The 20502-nt window shown below is 47.5% G+C and overlaps 1 protein-coding gene across 3 annotated transcripts in view; it reads right to left on the bottom strand.

Moving 5' to 3' along the window:
- Window positions 1-20502, bottom strand: part of hivep2a (HIVEP zinc finger 2a) — a 72192-nt gene that overhangs the window by 25234 nt on the left and 26456 nt on the right. Inside the window, exon 1 of one of the 3 annotated variants that reach the window (XM_036550109.1) lies at window positions 17992-18157. The exons of the other annotated variants lie outside the window; for them this stretch is intronic. The gene's annotated coding sequence lies outside the window, so the exon portion shown is untranslated. Of the gene's footprint in view, window positions 1-17991; window positions 18158-20502 lie in introns of those variants that run through there. 3 annotated transcript variants of the gene reach the window in all.

Genomic DNA, 20502 nt, shown 5'->3' with positions numbered 1-20502 from the left:
TGTCATCAGTGCCATGGGACCTTCAGCAGTGAAAGTCAGCCTTTACAGTATCCAAAAGTTTCCTACAACACAGTGTCCCCATCACTGCACTGACACATTGTTTTTTTCACATTTCATCCAGAGGATGACTGACCCCTGTTATCCCCCTAAGGCTACTGTAAATGGCATGCAACCCATGATGACACATGGCACCTTAATGCTCAAAAAAACATAGCAGTGCATATTTAAGGCACCATCACCTGGCAGACTAATGTCACTCTTATTCTTTATGTGAAGCAAAATAATGAATCACCTTATGGTGAATTGTGCGATCTACCACCAGAAAAACTGATGTATTATAAATTTACAGTTGTGACAAAATCATAAGTGGTCCAAATCAACCACAATCAGAAAAGACATGGAAAACGATGGATTTTGTGGCAGAGCAACCTTCTTTATTTTGACACCAAGGTAAGGACAGTTTGCTCTAAGGGCAGTTTGTGCATGCAATATGAACATTTGACTCTTTGCGGGTGAATGCAGCTTTGCTCCTGGAGATGGGAGCTATTGTTAGCCTGAAATCACGTCGTGACTAAGCTTGTTGATGGCAGCTCTGTCCTTAACGAATAATGCTCAACACTTTGCTGGTCACTGCTGGAGATTCTAAACAATGGAACTGCTCGAATGTGTCAGAATGAATGTTCATACCATAGACAAGGAAAAAATCAAGTTATAAATCATTCAAAATGGCATATGAATTTGCTTGGTTTGCATTAATCAGCTTTCTGCTGATCTGCTTATAGGCAATAAATCACTATTACCACTTTACTTTAGGTAATTGCATTACATTTCTGGTGGATGCTTACACTGTATGAGAGTGACAATAATTTATATGCTTTCACTATGCGTATTATATCATGTCTAGCACCATATTTACTGTGCTCGTTCTCTTAAGAAGATTATAGCAAGAATTATTATTTCATACCATATACAGAACAGTACTTCTCAGTAAATTATGTATTCTGTCCCATAGTAGTATTTTACTGAGAAATGCAAAATCCTGTGGAAGAGAAAATCTCTCATGTTCTTATAGAGACTGCCCAGAATTTCATGTACAGTATCACATGGATGCACCACAAAGACAATGTTACGTAACAGCTAAACACTTTTTAGAACACTTTTCAACCTTGTTACCGTAGGAAAGCTCAATTGTTTCGTTCAGAGCAGTGCAAGATTTGCACGTAAGAAATGGAACCGTGCTCTGACTGGAAATTCCACCACATTGCACAAGTATTGCCATGACAACACAAAGGATGTTTACAGTAATACTGGACTAACGGTAATGTATGCGTGGATCAGTGCTGCTTTTTGGACTTGACCTGTCCACAGAGGCAACGTGACCTGCTCCTCCACTTCCACCACATTATTCAGGTGATGAAAATTTCATGGCGGGTAATAAAGGAAAGTTAGCGAGATCATTTGAAGTGGCATTAGGAAGCTAAATGTATCACACCGTAAGAGGCCCTCGGGGCAGCGGGCCTGTCGCGGGGGCGATCACCCGCCCGCACCAGGGCGGAAACCATGGGAACAGACGACTGCCCTGTCAGGCGCACCTGCTCCGGCTTGACACCTCAGCGGCCCGGGCGGGGCGGGGCGGGCCCCTCTCGGCTCCGAGCGCCACTTAGCTCTGTGCCGCACATGTTCACCGGGCTCCGACCCGGCCAGCCTGCCAGTACGCAAATCAGACGGCACAAAGGCGGGGGCCAATTAAGGGCCCGCAAAGGATGCGGGCGGCAGGAAACAAGGTGCCCCGCTCCTTCACACAGCCCTGACGCAGATCACAGCCAGCAGCCACAGGTTAACATGTCAGCAGCACAGCTTTTTCACTGCAAGGGGAGAAAAGGAGCAGCCCATTGTAACCCCTGCATATAAATTGGTGGCTTTGAAACAAAGACACCACTGTGCCATCCTCTGTCTGAGCCCCACTGACTACAACCGCCTCGAGAGCCTCGGCTCCAAGGAACCGGAACATCTCCTTCTTGATATTTCTCATTTCAAAAGTCTTACATAATTAATACGAGTCTACTTAATAAATACGCCTAAACTCATCGCTTTTTTTTTTTTTTTTTTGCGCCTTTGCTTTAATTAGGCCCGTGGCTCCGGGCGGTATATAAAGACAATGCAATTACCTTACATTTAATGGGGAGACTTAAAAAATTTATGGAAGGAAACTGAATAGCACATTTTGAAAAATGATGCAATCAATAGGAGGGGGAAAGGGCTGAGCAGTTTCCTATAAATGATCCAGAGCAAAAGCCGTGTACTGTACTGTCACATGTCTGGGTGACAAACATACACATCAGAGAACTCCGTTGTTCTTCTCTCATTCCAGCTGCACTGGCTCTTGTGTCCATAACCCCCCCCCCCCCCCCCCCCCCCCCCCCCCCCCCCCCCCCCCCCCCCCCCCCCCCCCCCAAATACACCCACAAACATACTCACCCACGCCCATATTGTTTTATTAGGGGCAGTGGTGACACACACACATACACACACATGGACACACACACACGCACACGCATGCACACACGCACACTTCTGTTTGGGAGAGAGCAGTCTAATGGAAACACCAGTGCCGACAGATGAGTAAATCAGAGAGGAATTCAGGAATAGTTGCGGTCATGACATCAGAATCAAGCTTTTTTATTGTTCAGCGGTGACTGCTCCCATGACAGCTGAGGTCGAGAGTCGTGTTACCCTTCACAAGTACGGGAAATCGCCTGAGTGGATTTCCTGACTTGGGACTGCCATATTTTATTTGAATTATCCTAATATTACATTCAATATACGCTTCAGAACAAAAGGGGAGACAGACTTCTTCTTACACACCTTTTAAAACACTGGTTAGCGATCTTTTGAGACCCAACCTAGACGTGGACCTCGAAGGAACTGGATAGAGCATTGTGCAAAGGCAGAAGGGTTGTGAAAGCATGCCGCAGTGTGCCTTGGATCTCTGCACTGTCATTGTGGTTTTTTTGACAAAACCAGTGAGGAAGAGCATCCACAACAGCTGGCGCTGCGCTTGACGTCTTTCGTGCTGGGTCATGTGACCAGTGCACTTCGGGGGGGTGGGAGGACTTGTTTTTTCCCAGAAGGGACAAATACAAGGAAATGAGATTGTGTGCTTCTCTCTTAGCTACCCTCTGAAAAATTCATACAAACAAAGTGCTGTGTTTGCCATTGGATTATTGCGCCTGCCCTCAAAAACAGGTTTGTTTCCAGAGATTTTCTATTGCGGTTATTTATAAACAGCCGCTTGGGCGGCCGAGCCCAGCAAACAATCAGCACTCATACTGTACAGCAGGTGCACACTGTACACAGAGCAGCGCTGCCACTTTGCCATCATCACCTTCTGGGAACAGGATTTGGGCTGGAACCAAGCAAAACCACATGGGCTTTAATGGGCATTAATCACACATTATGCTGGTTGTGTGAGGAGAGCACCTGCTGCTTCCACGCTGGGATAATCAGTATCGCTCCCTCATCCCAACGGTGCTGGTATGTCTTTCTCAGATGGCAGTGCGAACAATCTTCACATCACCAATACAAACAGCATGTGACAGTGAGCGGCTGGAGTCTGGGGGGGCCGTAACCGTGGCAATGGGCTACAGCGGCTCCTCCCTCCCCCCACAGAGCGGGGGCTCGAGATCGCTCTCTTGTGCACACGCGGTGCATGGATTGGCCGAGGTCACGGGGTTCAGACGGGGCCGGTGCAGGGCAGTGGTGCTGTCCTCCCACTCTCCCTCTGTCTGTCTCTCCCACGTCTTACAGAAAAACAACAGCTCCGTAACCCGTGATAGCGGCTATGAGTCAAGGCGAAGGCAGCATCGCCTTCCCGCTCCCCTTACACAACCCGGGAGCCGCTTTTCACAGAGACTCTGAGTCAGGCTGTAAAACCAATCAAGGCCAGCCTGTTGAATTTCCACCAGTTCTCACCCCCCCCCCCCGCCCTCCCTGCCTCACCACGCTTTTGGATTTTAAAAGCTCTGCGATGCTTCAGTGGGATCTCGGCTCTGCTAAGGCCATGTGCAGTCAGCTGAAATAGGAGCTTTATGGTTTGGTAATTGATGGGTCCGGGCACCATAACAACAGCGCATACCAGGTCCTGTATCAACCCCTCCCTCCCCGCCCCATCCTCCTATGCCCCCACCACTGAATTACAGCACCCCTCTCCAAATGTGTTGATTGACACCAGGGTTGATAATTCTAGAGACCAAGGGACATCCAAGCCCGTAAACACTCCATCAAAAGTGGCCATGCGGACAGCAAGGACACCAATTTGCATATCGCACACTTTATTTAACTCTATTCTAAATGAGGCCAGTCTCTAAACATCTTAACCGAGACAGAAGTAGAGCACAATGAGGAGGCTCACATTGCGCAGCCACTAACACAAACCGCTCGCTCATTCGCACGCACTCCTCCAGCTGTGCCCCCTTTGCGTTAACTTCCTCCCTTTGTGCCAGGGTGCCCTTCTCACGACCGGAAGCGTTAGTGATTAAAATGGAGTTCCAGCCATGGCACGGAGAGGGTGCAGAGAGTTTAACCAGCCATAGTGATGACTGCTGCAAATGGAGGACAGTGTATCCACCAGAGTTCAGCTACTTTCAATGAGGAGATCTGGTCATGAATGAAGAGCAAATATTAGAGACAGGTTAGAATTACAAGTGCCAGTCTTTAATCTCACCTCTATCAGTCAAAATGTGAATGGGGAATGCTCTGCGCATTTTTGTTTTTGTTTACTAGCCATTGTTCTTTACTGGATATTTTTATCGTTTACAATATTGACAGTACCTACTGTCACCATGCGTCATAGCCACAAGTATCTTTTCCATGTTCACTTGGACAAAAAGTTTTGAAGAGACAGCAAAAATGTACATAGGGATTTTTCCAAATACAGTTCAGAAATTAAAATTTGTTTTTTTGCTTATTTTCACTTATTCATCAATTGTATATGTACAGTATACACACAAAAATGCAAACTTCAAGTCTACTAAATATAATGAACAGTCATACTCTTCCATAAGTTCCATAAATCTTACCATTGCAAAATAAGGGCCTATCTAATGTTCACCTCAGTGCATGTCACATGGGCAAAATGAGAATCTCTTTATTCCCTTTTCATTCTGAGTTTACAGAGTCTGTACGCAATAAACCTTTTTTCCGTATAAAACACAGAATGTCAACCATCCCGCATTTTGCTGAAGTAGCCTCAAACTTCATTTGAGGTCAAAGGGCAAACTGCTGAAAATTAGTTTCTCTTTGGCTCTTTGATAAGAACTATGAGAGCAATCACTCCGTGCTTTATTACATTCATAAAATCCCAAAGTTCAGCAATACCGCTGACGCACTTCTACAGAGATACCATGGGCCATTAGGTAGCCTCCTGTTCGCACAGCTCTACAGGCCGCCTGACGTGTTAGGCCACCCTGTGCTTTTTACTGCCTCTGATACATCTGGGAGTCTACTGAGTCCAGTCTATCAGTCTATAGGACTGAAAATATTCAGAGTCCTATAGACCAGCAATATCATTACACATGTGTTGGCATGGACCTTGCTGAAAGGCCGAAGCCTGCGATCACATCCGAGGCTCCGAGATCAGCAGTGGAACACTGTAACTGCTCCGCCTGTGTCAGCGTAGCGTGCCTCTCTCCCACAGAGCAGGGCCGGCCGACAGCGCAAAATGATGCCGGTCTCAGCCGCCATTAATATTTGAGCACGGTTAGGCACAGGAAAAGAAGTGGCCCATTTTCAAAGGCGCCCGGATGCCGACCGTAAATAATGCAGAGGGCGACGTGTCACTCTCGTCCGGTCAGGTAGTGAGAAAAGAGCAGGCGACTGGAGAGCAAATGTTGGTCAGCCATGAACGAGGGCGAGCGGTTTCCACGCGACGGGCCACGTTAGCCGACGTCCCCGGCTGACCCCACATCCTGCTCGTGCCCGCTAGGTAACCCCACATCCCACTGGGAAAATATGAACTGTAACGGTAACTGGCTGTGCAAGGTTAAGGACAGCAAACATGAGCAACCGTGTGCCTTCCTCTTCAGGTGCAATACCGTCATGCAGACTTAATGGCCCTACAGTAAGCAGTGTGTTAAGCAGAGGAGCTGCGTGCCACTGTGGTTGGAGGCCCTGCAGGCAGGAGGAAGGAGCCGCTATCACAGCGTCCAGGGTATGTTGCTTAAGACCTGCAGCTTCTCTCTTTTCTTAATGTGAGCGGCGAAGCATTCAGTTCCAGGGATTCCTCTTATTTTTATTTAATTTTTTATTATGGGTTGCCTTCTGGGAAAAAAAAAGAAAGTCTTGCCTCTTGTTAGGGAAGCATGAAAGCAATTTGTCCACGCTAAGGTTTTTCAGCAATCTGGACCTATGTGTTTAATGCGATTACGGCCATTACCTCCTGGAATTTGTCAAAGAGACAGAGGGTTTTCTGACTGAGGTGATGGGGGAGGGGGGTGGGGCCTGCTACAGCTGTGTCAGGCAGCTGATGAAGGCTTCCTTCCAGATTCAGATACCAAAGTGAAAATAACCAGAGTCCCTTCCAACCACCAAAAGCTAGCTGTTAGCAGAGCTTTTACATTCCATCTGTGCTGCCGTCTACTCCTGTTTGTTTTGTTAGCCGCTGCTCTTGTTCCCTTCTTCATTCATCCAGGGATATACTATATTCATATTAATTCAGACGGTACACTGCTTTTATTAAAAAACTTGGCATACTTTGCTTACATCTTTTTAAAGGCTTAGCAACGACGTTGTGTATCCTGATTAAATGATTTCACATTCAGGTTGTGCTTTTTCCTGTCAGGTACACACAGAATGTAGCTGTCTACTGTAAACCAGAAATTCTCAGTAACACTGACCCAACAGCAACCAGTATCTTTGAAATAAGGTGTACCCTATGACAATTATATCTGACTATATAGAAAACGTGAATTTGAGATGAAAACGACTGATGAAGATGAGATTTAGAATTTGACATGAACCAGATATTTGTCTCCCAAGTTTTTTTTTTTTTCAGTCAAAAACTAAACGTTGTTTGTATGTGCAAAGTCTGTTCAGTACTTTCACTACATTTTCACCTCTGTCTCTACAAAAAAGAGGAAGCAAACAGATTGCAGAGAAGATGAGAGGGGTTAAAGTGATGACTCCAGCAATTCAGCTGCTACAATCACCAGCTGCATCAATAACAGAGATGGCTACCCAATATGTGTCTTATTTGGGGAATAAGAACTCTAGGCCACAATAAAGTACTTTTGTAGCTTTTTCTAAATTTAGCTTGTCTCTTTGGCTGCAGGGATTCAAAATCTTGTGGTGAAGGACACTTTCTGAATCCAGCAACTCCAGCAACACTGTGGCTCCAATGTTCATGCCAGAAAAAGGCCATGAGAAATATTACTGCACTCTTGAGGGCAATGAATTGAATACTTTCTTCAATGAAAGGAAAACAAGGCCCCGGTGGACTGGCGATTATGGCTCTAATGAGATTTCGCGCTCGTCTCCACCTGCACCACAGCTTGCTAGCGAACACACTCGAGGTAAGAAATCGCGCAGACAGCGCTTCGCGAGATCGAGGAAGTGGTTGCGAGAGGTGGCGATGCGAGCGAACTGGAGCAGGAGACAGACGCTGCCCCCGCGAGCCGGCAGAGAGCACAGACCGGAGATGCGCTCGCTAGTTTTCCCCTCCTAAGGAGAGATAAGAGAGAAAAAGAGACTCATTCATGTTTATGGAACAACAGGAGCCCGCTGCTAACACCTACTAGGACAGCCCTGCGTTTCCTGGCAGGGAGCGGAGCACGAGACATAGGCCCAGGGGGCGTGAGTAAACAGCGGCTGGCAGAGGTGGAAACGCACGGTTCCACTCGAGGAAAGTTACTCAAATTCCACCTCGGCTCACTCAACAACATGCTGCCTGTCGCTGAGAGGAGCTGGACGAATCTCTCACTATGACCGAATATTACCCATGGAACAGACATGTGCGCACACAAACACTGTCAACTGCATTGTGCTTTTCTCTCTCCCTCTCTCTCTCTTTCATTCCCTTTGAAACATATTTTTCCAAGTCATAAGCTGTCACTTACCACTGCCAAGGAAAGGGGAAAATAAAGTGACTCTTTTCTTTTTCCATGTCTGTCATAACACGTTGAATCCGCTCTGTGGAAAAGTTCATTAAGAGAGGGCCTTTGAGGTAACCTGACCGTGACTTTCCGTTTAGAGACAACACCATCATGGAGACACCACCGGCGAAGATAATTCAGACTTTGTTTTTTTTTCTCTCTCTTAAAGTAAGAAGATAAACCATTGAAACCTTATTAAGGGCATTTAGATAATTGTTTTTCCATCTCAAGATGAGCCCCACAATCCCAGCATGCATGATACTATCCCAGTGCTTCCCGTTAGACAATTATTCCATGCTGTATTTTGCCAGGGTTACTGCCAACTCTCATGAGTGGCCTGAAACATGTGGTAAAAAAAGGATGGTAGGAAGGAAAACAGATTTAGACCCAGTTATAAACTCTCTCATCTGATTAACAAGCTCACCATGGCAACCGCACAAATGAGCCCTGTAACGGAGGGCCGACTTCCTGTGCCAGACCTAGTGCAGGTGTTCTAATGACTTCCTGTCGTGAACGGAAGCCAGTTTCCAGCTGATTTCAGCACAGAGTAGCAAGGGGCCTGATATCAGTCACATAATGTATGGATTGATTAATGGCAAACTGGAGTAAACACTGGTTTCCCTTTCACTCTGAGCTTTCTAGCACATACAATTTCCACTTGCTTCTTCAGTGCTTGCACCAGCCCCTGAATTCTTTCTACATCCGTCTTTAACTTTGACTAACAAATGAATGCAAGTGTTAGTCTTTTTCAAAGTACGTTTCTTTGCAATCATTTTGGTGACCTCAGAACTGACTGAACTGTATTTGCGTATGCGCGTTTAGTAGCCTATTTGTCAGTCAAGGTTTTGTTAAAAGGTGTTGACTGAATTCAGTGAGTGCATTTAAATATCAAGTCAGTACTGTATGGGAAGCACTACAACTTTAATTATTCACCAAAAAGGCGTTTGTGTCAAGGTGTACATGACAACCAATCCACCTCTTGTCTCTGTTTTTCCTTTCTACCCCTTATTATAAGAACTCAGAGGATGAATCAGATGTAGATGCCTGTCTGAATATTGTAAGAAACTACCTCTGTGCCCAGCAGGCAAACTTCATTAGAACCATGTTGGGGTTTCTTCCCCATTCATTTTACTTCTCATGTCACTCTCAGTGGCCTCCTACTAGGGAGGCCTAGTGAATGTATTTCTGTATGTCCGTGGATTTGGCTTGTCCCAGTGATGTGACAGTTTGGGCCCTTTCCTCACAAACATCCTGATATATGGTCCAGTCCTGTGAGAATGGAAGTGAATGGAGCTCTGCACCCCATATGGGAATACCTGAAACTTAACTGAGAGTTCCTCAGAACATGAGGCATGAAAGACATAACATAACCCATCAAAAATATTTTTTTTTATATTTTTAAAAACGCGGCTTCCCTGCAGGATCCTGGGCACAAAAAAAGGCAACTGGGTGCTGTCGTCGGCACGTTGTCGTGGCGGGACGTACGCTGAGAGACTCCTCGGTGAGGAGATGTAGTGTGACAGCGTTTACGTAACTGCTGCAGCTGCTGTCTCAGAGGGACACGGCGGCTCCGCAGAACCACCGTCCTCAGGGACACTGGAGTCACCATTGCCCCCAATCAAGCACTGTGTGTGTGTGTGTGTGTGTGTGTGTGTCACCACTGCCCTTAGTCAAACTGTGTGTGTGTGTGTGTGTGTGTGTGCAAGTATGTTAGAGTGGGTCTCTGTGTCAGAGGGGGTTGGAAAAAATCAACAAATAAACAAACCACATAATCAAGTGAGCCAAAGCTTCTTTTCCAAGTGCATTTTTCTCACCGCCTGGATGTAGAGTCTCTGTGTCTGCTGAAGGCAGCATGTGGAGATGGATGAGAGGCGTACCACCACGTGGGGGACAAGTGGAGGCCTCCCATGAAGTGCAACACCTTTTCATGGTGCCCCCTGTTCACTGACACAGGGAGACATGGTCTCTGCAGTCCTAAAATGTCCCACGGGACAAGCTACTAGGACCTTACAGGGAACTGACTGATTTACCTGAAAAACCGGACTGTCTCAATACACTCTGTCCACTGGTTCCTACCAAAGTAGCACAATCCCCATTAGCAAGGAAAATATCTACAATAGGCCACACAGGAGACCAATCCAAGGATCATTCATAGAGAAAACCCAGCCTTAACTCTGTGATTGGGTCACTTGGTTTAAGACACTGCATTTCATGTTTAAACACTCAAAGTGGACCTTTTTAGGACAGATAGAAACATGCAGTGCCACAGCATTAAAAAAACATGTGCTGTTTAAGGAAATGCCTGAATGTTCTATATGAGCGACAGAGTATTGCATAAAAATGTGCTCTCCATGGCGCATGTACATTCTGTCTGATATCACCGGAGAGGGAAGCAACACCATCAATCTGCACTGTAAGCTAACGATTACCACTGTCATGATTTAGGTCGACTGGGAACGCCACCGTGAGGCCATCCATCAAGACCAAGGGCTGCAATACAACTGAATGACCACTGTGACCGTTTCCCCAGCCTCTTTGGTAAAGAACATTTTGTTCATACTGACAATGTTCCATGAAACATCCTCACATTACACAATTGTAAATAACCTATGGTTTCTCTTGGGCTGTTTCTAAAGAGGTATTTCTCTTTAATTTCGTATTTTTTTCATTTAGTCATTTTTTTTATATGGCACCACACACTCTTCAGCATAAATAGTAAAAATACAGAACAAAATAAAACTGAGTTTAATAACCTCCACCTAAAAAATGGCATGCATTTTTTAAGGTGATACCTGGAGCTGCAAGCCCCCACCAGCAGCAGACAAAAGGAGCAAGGGGGAAAAGGAGAGCAGTTTTTTATATTACAGTGAAAGTGTCCGTGGTGGGGCTACCTTCAGACGTCTGGACGCTGGGCCGCCTCCAGGCCTCCAACCTCACAGCCAGGAATGCAGGAACACTTCAGCTGAAGTCCCCTGGGGCCACAGTGCCGTTTCTTTAAAGGAATTTCCTACTTTCATATAAAATTGATAATGGGATGTGTACACAGCGGGAATGGAAAATCAGAGGTGCGTTATGAGGTTTCCACATTCCTCTCTCTCCCCAGGCCAGGCACGAATGCCCAACATCTGCTGGAAGACCTCTGGGGAAAGGCTGTGTGTGTGTGTGTGTGTGTGTGTGTGTGTGTGTGTGTGTGTGTGTGTGCGCTCGCACGCATTTGTGTGTTTGCTTTTGTGTATGTATGTGTGTATGTGTTAATGTGTCTTTGTTTGCATGTATGTGTATGTTCATGTGTTTGCATTTGTGTGTGTGTGTGTGTGTGTGCGCGCGCGCACGCATTTGTGTGTTTGCTTCTGTGTGTGTGTGTGTGTTTCTCTCTGTGTGCATGCTGCTGTGGTATCCCTGCAGGTGACACACTGCTGTTTATTTATTGAGTGTGCTGGAGGGGAATGGAGGGGAAGTCAAACTTACAATTCCCAGGCTGACTGCTCATGGATTCTGTAAAAACAGTTCGTCACTCTGAGCCCAAGGCTATGAGAGTCTGACCAACGCTGTCAACAGCACATCATCTCACTTCAACTGTACCTGAAGGAGTATCATTACGCTCTCTCAGCTTCTCATGCAAATACGGTTTCTCTCTCCTGAGAAGTTCAACACCAACACATCTCTGGTGTTCAGCTGCTTTAATATCACAGCTCTATCAGTCTCAGGTCTGAATATGGCTCATATGAATTGCATAAGACATGTTGGTTTCTTTTTCTTTTTATAGAAAAATTCAGATAAAAGTGATGAAACTATCAGCCTCTGGAAAACAGTTCACTTTTTCCTGAAACATGATAAGGACTGAAAAAGGAACTCCCCACATCAATTTAAGCCCCAGCCCTCCCCGCATCCTGCATCTGTGGTTAAAACAGCGTTAACAGTGCACTTTCTATTGAGTACAGTGCAACACTATTTCAGAAACTGCCAACAGATAGCCAATTCCTCTAGTCTAAATGCATGGCTTTTGACATTGGGTTTGGTCACATTCAGCTGTTTCCACTGGTGACAGAGAAAAACAGAATACATATCTGGTTTCCCCTGCAATGATCATTTCCTCCCAACTTTTTCTTTCTGGCCCAATACTTTCTGTGATTGCAGGGGGAAAAGCACTAAAATGCCATTTCTCTGCAATATCGCCCTGATATTTATTATTACACTGGACTGATCAAGACAGATCTGTCAGGTTTTTCTCTCCAGTGTGGTGGAAACACCTGAGTGAGGGACTGACCACTGGTCTGGTATTACTGGCCATGCAATTCCCCCACACCCTCCCATCCATCTCCTCACACTTACTCCGTGTTCCCTCTTTTATTACTGTTCGGAGCTCGGGGAATTTTATTTACAAATATCAAGTATCAGTTGAATATCGTCTTCATTCTGTTTCTCAGTTGGCTAATGCGTTCATGTTCTGTCTGTTGATTGGCCAGCACACTTTCTTCCCTCTCATTTCAGCCCCGTGGCATCATGGTTTCTGCGCTCTGAGCAAGCCAGCGGCTCCTACTCCTAATGGCCCACTGGACTAAAAATATCTCGTTTTCCAGCACAGTATTCAAGCCTGCCTCATCGACGGTGCAGCTGTCTCTCTTTGGAAAGCTTATTTCCAATTCTCTCTCTCCCCCCTCTGTCTCTCTCTCTCTCTCTCTCTCTCTCTCTCCCTTTCTCTCCCTCTCTCTCTCCCTCTCCCTCTCCCCCTCTGTCAGTGCAGTCTCTTCCCATGTGCTTAGTATCTGTGTCTTTGTGTGATCCATGTTTCAGTGCCTTCAGGCCTCTCCATGAACAGAATGTAATGCACTGTCCTTCCATTGTGCACCCTCTCTTCTTTCTCTCCTGAAATTAGCAGGGGCCAGAGTCAGGTGAAGATCCAAAGAAAAAAAAAAAGTCTTCCATCACAACAGCTTGGTTGGCTGTCTATGGTTACTTCATGGTAAAAGAGATTTGAGGTTTACCTTTCCAAACAAATAAATAAATAAAAAAATCTCATCTGTGTTCAACAGTTCACAGTCTTACGCTTTTTTTTTTTTTTTCAAAAATGTACTTCAGTCAACCTGGCCTCTGAGTAATTTGGACGTGCCACGGCTTTTTTCCAACTTTAAATGACTGGTGCAGCAGTCTTTCCTGGAATGGAAGTAGGACTGGTGAGTGTGTGCTGCAGACAGGAAACTCTACAATGCCAAGGACTGTATAATTTAATAATGTAGCCTTCAAAAGGTTGCAACTGATCTTGGTCCACACCAGGTCTTCGTTGGATGCAAAATGTTGGCCCAGGCAATGGGTCTTTACCAGCCACAGAACCCTTCATCTGAAAAGGCAATTATTTTAAGCTATGGTGAGTGGCCCGTGGCACGTCAAGTCTTGGCGTCAGCTCCGCCGCAGAGCCACCTTCAATTGAAAGTGGAAAGAGTTCTTTTCCTGCGTACCAAACACCCTCCCCCGCTGCTGAAGCCGAGTCTGTTCCTGGTCACACAGATTTATGTGGACCATGTGGACACAGCCGGGCGTGCAGATGAGGGGGGGGGGGGGGGGGGGGGGACAGGTGGCCTTACCTGCGGCTCCAGCGTTACGCCATGGAACAAAACCCCCATGTGGCCCCCAGCCCCTCCGCCGTTTCTGGGCCGCGGCCACTATCCCGGCGTGGGGCCTCTCACCCCGCGTGGGGCTGTCTCAGCCTGGCCCTCGCATCATGTTCGGTGTCGCCGGCCCATCTGCGACCGGAGCGGAGCGGGGCTCGGAGCCCTCGCGGATTTGGGCCCCACGCCTGGCTCTCCGCTTCCTGTCCGTTTCCACACACACACACACCCGGCCTGGCGGCCAGCCCCGCCGGCACTGCCAGCCCTGCCAGCCCTGTTTGCTGGCAGGCCCGGATTTAATGACAACGCACCACAAACACCGCGCACGCTGAGGACCACTGCTGCCAAACCCACTGACAGTTGCCTCTACATCAGCACTAATCCCTCCCGAGCAGGGGGGACAACTTTTGCCCGACATCAGGACTCACAGTCATGTCCCCGTGCCGGAGAGATCACGCCTTGGATGCCAGCAGACGTCCTGCAGGCAACTTCCTTTCCACAACGGCTCTCACGGAAAAGAGAAAAATACCTTCTGTGAATTTGGGGGAATATAGGGTTAGAGATTTATGCTTTTTGGCAGAGTTTTTTTTTCTTCCTTTTCAGACTGTTTTGGAAAAACATTCTTACAAAACCATGCCGACATCGCCCAGGAAGGCTAATATGGAGCCGGAACCGATTGGAAATATAGCCTGTTCTTATCGTTGTGTTTCCACTGGAACAATATGTTCCTGAGAGAAGGCAAGTGGATGAGAGTTGCTCTCTCTCTCGCTCTCTCTCTCTCTCTCTCTCTCTCTCTCTCTCTCTTTCTGCCTCTCCCTCTCTCTGGTGCTCTGACGTGTCCAATGAAAACACAAAGCCCTCTCCTCGCTGAGGGAAGACACAGAGCCAGTTTAGTATGCAGCTACCTGCTGTGGGGGTGGCAGAGAGACAGAGAGAGAGAGTGTGCGAGCGAGCCACCACGGTTGGCAGTGCCAGCTGCCAGGGTCTTCTCCTGCCATGGCACTGGCACCGGCGCCTGTTGAACAGAAGGCGTCGAGGGCTTAGACCTACAGAGCCCTGTCAGAACCCGGGCCACAGGAAGTCTTTCTGAAAGAGAACAGAGACGACCACAGAGCGCTGCTTAACAGGGAGTACTTGAGACACTCTGGCCCCTGGGCTGGCCGCGTCTTCTCTCAGTCTGCAGAGTCACAGGCAGGCGAGTTCAGTCCCTTTCTGAACAAGGCTCCGTTAGCCTCATCTACTGTACGTCTACCACTCCCTTTATCCCCTTTATATTAAGGATTGCGTGGTCCTCAGTTAGAATGACCATATTCTCTTCCCCATGACACGCATCCACTTAAACAGACTATGTGCGGATGCTGCTTGACTCTCTGCACATCTCTGCGATCTGAGATCACAGGAGTCTAATCTACTGCACATTTGCTAGGGGGGCTGGCCATGTCAGATTACCTGGTTATGCTCAGACAACCAGCGTGGAGGCAGATTTTTGCTATCAATGGCCCAGTGGGAGGTCTGGACCTGTACCCTACTGCAAGAATGCCTAGTATCAAAGCACATAAGTATTTCACTAACAGAAATATACTGCTGTTTAATGCCAATCCTTACGAGCACAGTTACAGACACAAACAGATCAAGACCAAATATCAGGGGCCGATTTTATCATTAGACAAACACCCATTCCCCAAAATACAAACGCCCTTTAACAAGGCCATGAAAGATTATGTGTCTCTGGTGACCAGAGCATCTCATCCACCTGGACATTAAATGCACTCACAGAATGGTTTGGGTTTTTTTGGCTCTCTGTTCCCCTCCATTTTTACGAGTGGAATTTTCTGCTTACCCTGCAGGAAAGTGTCCCAGAACGCCGATGGAACAGGGGAAAAAGAGCAGGAGAAACGAATCAGCAGCCGCGTTCAGGAGAAGCTGACCGTGACATCTTAAAATCCTAGCCAGTTTCTCCGCACAGGACCCTACGGGCTGGATGTCTGAGAGGTGATGTCACTGCAACCGGCACGGAAGAGGAATGCATCACAGAACATCCGAAAAAGACACAAAACGTCCCTGTCGGGGCTGGGTGTTTGGGGGACAGGGGGGGACAGGGGGGAGCTTCTCAGCTGTTAGAAGATCAGAAATCCACAGCATTCACTGTCCCCAGTCACACATCCCGTTAACTGAGGCAAGGAGTAAACGTCACAACATGGAAGAACAAAAGAGAGAGGAACAGCTTCTTCCACTGGAATAAACAAATGAACAGACACAGGCACAAGCATGCAGGCACACACACACACATGCATACACACACACACACACACACACACACACGCATACACACACACACACACACACACACACACACACACACACAGCACGAGCATTAGAGTAATCAAACACTAGCAAACAGAAAACAACAAACAAAGAGCGCAGCCCCGAAACCTGCTCCCGATTACTGGCCTGACCCACTGCCAAAAGAGAGCAACTGATGAAGAGAGAGAGCCATATCAGGTTGTTCTGGACGGGGTTCCATTGTAACTCGGTAACTGTAGTAGTGGGGGGGGTTTAATGCTGCCCTGCATCGCATTACAGTGCCACTTGGAGGAGTGCTGGTCTCCAGGGCTGGCTAATCAAGTTCCCTCCCCCCAGCACCAGGCTGCCACATCAGCCTGGCCGGGGGTCGGCACATGGACCCAGCGTCGGGGAGAAAGACCGGAGCTAACGAGCACTCTCACGCAAAGCCCCAAATCTCTGAGCCCTTATGCAGTGGGAGCGTGGTAACAAGCAACCTGTTTCGCTTCTAGTTTCGCTCCCGCACACAGGTTAAGATCCTTAGCAAAAAGCCAGGGGAGGGATGGGGATTCGGGGGGCTGGGTTGTTGGGAGGCATTTGAGTGGGTATGCACTGAGCTGGTCAAATCAAAAAAAAAAAAGAAGCAGAAAGCGCAACCTCAACGTGCAGCGACAACACATACGTTATAAATTGTCTGAGAATTTGTGAATGGAAAATGGTTTAGCACACTTGGCAGTGGCACAAGTCCTCATTCCACCGCTATCAGATAGAGGCATTACGGCCCTTTTTGCCTTCAGACAGAGGGAGAGGAAACAGAAAGTTAATAAAAGGGATCTCTTCAGTAGACTCCAGAAGCAGGGGGGTTGGGGGGGGTGATAAAAGTCTGAGTCCAGGGAGCTCGTTTCAAGGTCGTCCTAATCTAACTCCTGGGTTCCCTCTCAAGTCGGGGGGGGGGGGCAGTGTGTGTGTGTGTGTGTGGGGGGGGGGGGGGGGGGTGAGAGAGAGAGAGAGAGAGAGAGAGAGAGAGAGATTATGAATGCGTAGTGGCAGGAAGATAAGCTTCTCAGAAACAATACACACCTTTGAACTGGAGAGCAATGGCATGCGTGGGGCACAGCACCGGAGCATGCAGAGATTTCCCACTCTTATCAATGGGACCTTCCTTCACACAGCAGAAGTTATCCCAGTGTGATAACACACAGCCCCAAAACAGTCTAGCCTTAACAAACAGGCTTCCCTCTCTCCACAGAAGATGAAGGTTACACTATTTCAATGAAATTTCAATGTTATTTCAAACATGCTGGTGGAAGACACAGCTGGATTGGGGGGAGGTGGGGGGGTTTGCTGGGGATGTCCCTCCATAAATTGAGGGAAATAGGAACCCTGTCTAATCTAGCCTCGGTGAGGCGGGAAAAAATCAGCAGGTTTTTCTGCAGCTGAGTATCCCCGCAGGTGCCCAGACAAAAACAAAGCCGTGCCGGCTCCTGGTCCCTCTGCTCTGGGGGAGCAGGCAGTGGAAGCTACCTGCTCACCGGAGCAGCAAAAAAAAACGACAGATTCAGGCGCAGAGCGGGTTATGTCATTGTTTCCTTCTTATCGCCCGCTACGGAAATGCCTGCCAGGTTTCTGCAAACAACGCGCCGGAACACAGAGCAGAAGCGTTTGCACTGACAGGTTCAGCCGAGCAGCCAGCCAGCCCCGTGGCTGCACTCAAGGGGGGAGAGAAACTGCTAAAAAGCCCAACCACGAAAAAGCACAGGAGCACGCTGCACAACAGCACCATGCCACACACAGCTAACCGTAAAGCCCACACTGCTGTTTCAGCTCTGACGGTGACAGACGGGCAGCGTTGTCTGCAGTGCAGTTTTAACAAAAAAAAAAAAGAAAAGACTGACAAGGAAATAACCCTTCAGCAACAACATAAAGAGAGAGAAAAAAAACATCTGTCTACTAACCTGGCATTAGCTGCTTGGCCAACCCCCGTCTGCGCTCATCTGCAGCATTCCTTTGAGCTGAAATTCCCATTGTCCATTCTCTGAGGTCAGTATTGAAGCCAAACGGCAGGCGAAACTCCCGTCAATCAGAAGCCACTCACTGATAGAGCGTATGTTAGGAGACCTACTGATGTAAGCTAGTCACCAGAGAAAATACCCAGTCGTGACGCATATCCAGGAACAAAAATAGCAATAGGGCCCCCAGAGGGATTATACAACAGACTACATTTAGAGACACTTCCAGCAGCCCAGAGCAGGCAGTCGATGCACCATGCTCTCTTCAATGGCCTTTTTTTTTGCAAAGTTGAGTTTACATTTTCCCTACGCAGACATGACCACAAATAGAGGGGTCAAGTGAAAGGCAGACGGTCGGGAGAAACTGCACTGTACTCTGACACGGATCCCTGGTCAGACGCACACCAAGCCTGGTCTGGCTGGGAACGAGAGCTCACCGCTTATGACCTGAGGACTGTCCATGGAGAGCCTGGCGTAGCGACACAGTAACACCCCCCTCACCCCCCGGCCGGCTATAAATAGTACACCGGTCTAATATTTGCAAAACCTCTTAGAGATGTGCTATCCCTGACCCAATCCCCGTTCCCCACGCTGCAGTCCTATTGGCAGCCCTGCTCTTTCAGCGCGCGGTCACTGCCCCGTTAGCACAGGGAAAGTCACATTGGACAGCAGTGGCACTGCATCAGCTCTTCAGAGAGGGATCCGCGGGACCCCCCGCCATGCCCCAGGTACACGGGTCTCAGAGGCTGAACTCCGCCACAGCGAATATTAATTCAGGTTTATGCTAATGTGTTTACTTCGGCGTAATGAACGGCTGATGAGCAATTGCGGCAAAAAAGCAAGTTCAAGGGTAACGTGATCGTTTACTGCGCGAGGGAACAGAGCGTGTCGCATTTTAATGTGCATTCATTTCCAGAATCTCAAAGCAACATTTTTTTTTTCATTGACCTGATTGTTAACAATGTTTTCCACTTTCTTTTTCTATAGCAGGTATTTATTTCCAAATTGATTGGAATACCTAGTCATAACACACCTCTCACAGAAACAACGCCGCCTGAGGTAGAATCATGTTTCAGTGTCGACAACAATAAATAGGCTTGTTGCTGTTACTGAATGAGAGGAGCGAGCCCAGGTAGTCAACACTTCTGTTTATGTGATGAATTAGTTAATAACTCCCATGCAGTCATGCAAGATGAACATACACATCTATTATTAGCCCATAGTTACTTTGCCCTTACCATAGAATCCAATTTACATGACTAAAAATACTTGATCTCCTCTGACCTCCCTTCTCAGGCTTAGAGTATGTGCTGCTGGCCATGCCAGCTGCTGCTGCAGCCCAGGCACACGCTGGAGTGAGGCGCGGGCACACACAATTCAGTGAATTTGACTTTTAGACTGTCAAGCATCCATACAGTCAATACGTATTATTCACACCCCTCATATTCAAGCTGAAATGAAAATGATATTCAAATGTTACTAAAATGTACTGGACATGCACTGAGGAGTAAATGGAGAGAGCCATCTGTTTAACTTGCAGTGAGGTAGAACTCATAGCAGCATCTGCCATGCCCCGATGCTCTTTTGTCTCTATGGCATGTCCTAAACATTAATAATTAATCTACTTATTGTAACATGGAACCATCCCTGTAAAAATAATTGTGTTTTTTTTGAAGAACAACACAAAAAGGTGGCACTGAAAAATACATATTTTGTTTTTTACATATGATTTATCATGTGCTTGCACTGTATTAGTAGAAGTATTTGATATAACTGTGAAAATCCCAGGCTGCATAATGGTTTCGAACTGGTTAGATGAAGCGGCTCTTGGTCTGAAAAACGTGTTTCCCCTTTGAGCGCGCTACCCAGTCTCTGTCCACCTCTAGCCTGCCTTGGGTCCACTGGGAAGCGTATGTGTACGACCAATTTGTAATGACAAAAAAAGACTGAAATGCACAGGTGGCAGTGAACGCTGCGAGTACCACCTGCTCCGTAAGAGAGAGACGTGCACAGGGCACGCGATGGCGGCGCGGGCTCGTCAGAGAGCAGAGGCCAGGCGGCGGGCTCTTGGACAAGCAGGTGCTGTGTCTCTCCTGGCGCGGAGCTCCTGGCCCCCGGAGGGAGATTACAGAAGTAGCCTCTGCTTTGGATCGGCCTCCGATACAGAATTATTGAGCTGCTCTTACGCGGAAAACAATAGATCCAAACATGCCTCTCGCTCTGTATTAATGCTGAATGAATGCCTCGGTGGCAGAGGAGCGAACGGGGACTCCTGCCAGGGGTGCACGCTCCTTTTTCGTCAAGGCTGGCTGATGTACGCAGGGGAAATGTACGCACTTTACTGCGTCATTCATGACCATTTGACCCTCTGTCTTTTTGTAATCGAACGTCAAACCTTGTGATATATATATATATATATATATATATATGTACATGTACATATATATTTTTTGGCAC

This window comes from Megalops cyprinoides, chromosome 17 (genome assembly GCF_013368585.1).
Source record: "Megalops cyprinoides isolate fMegCyp1 chromosome 17, fMegCyp1.pri, whole genome shotgun sequence".
NCBI classification, from domain to species: domain Eukaryota; kingdom Metazoa; phylum Chordata; class Actinopteri; order Elopiformes; family Megalopidae; genus Megalops; species Megalops cyprinoides.
Note: the sequence above shows the minus strand (reverse complement) of the source record. Positions and strands in the feature narration are given on the sequence as shown.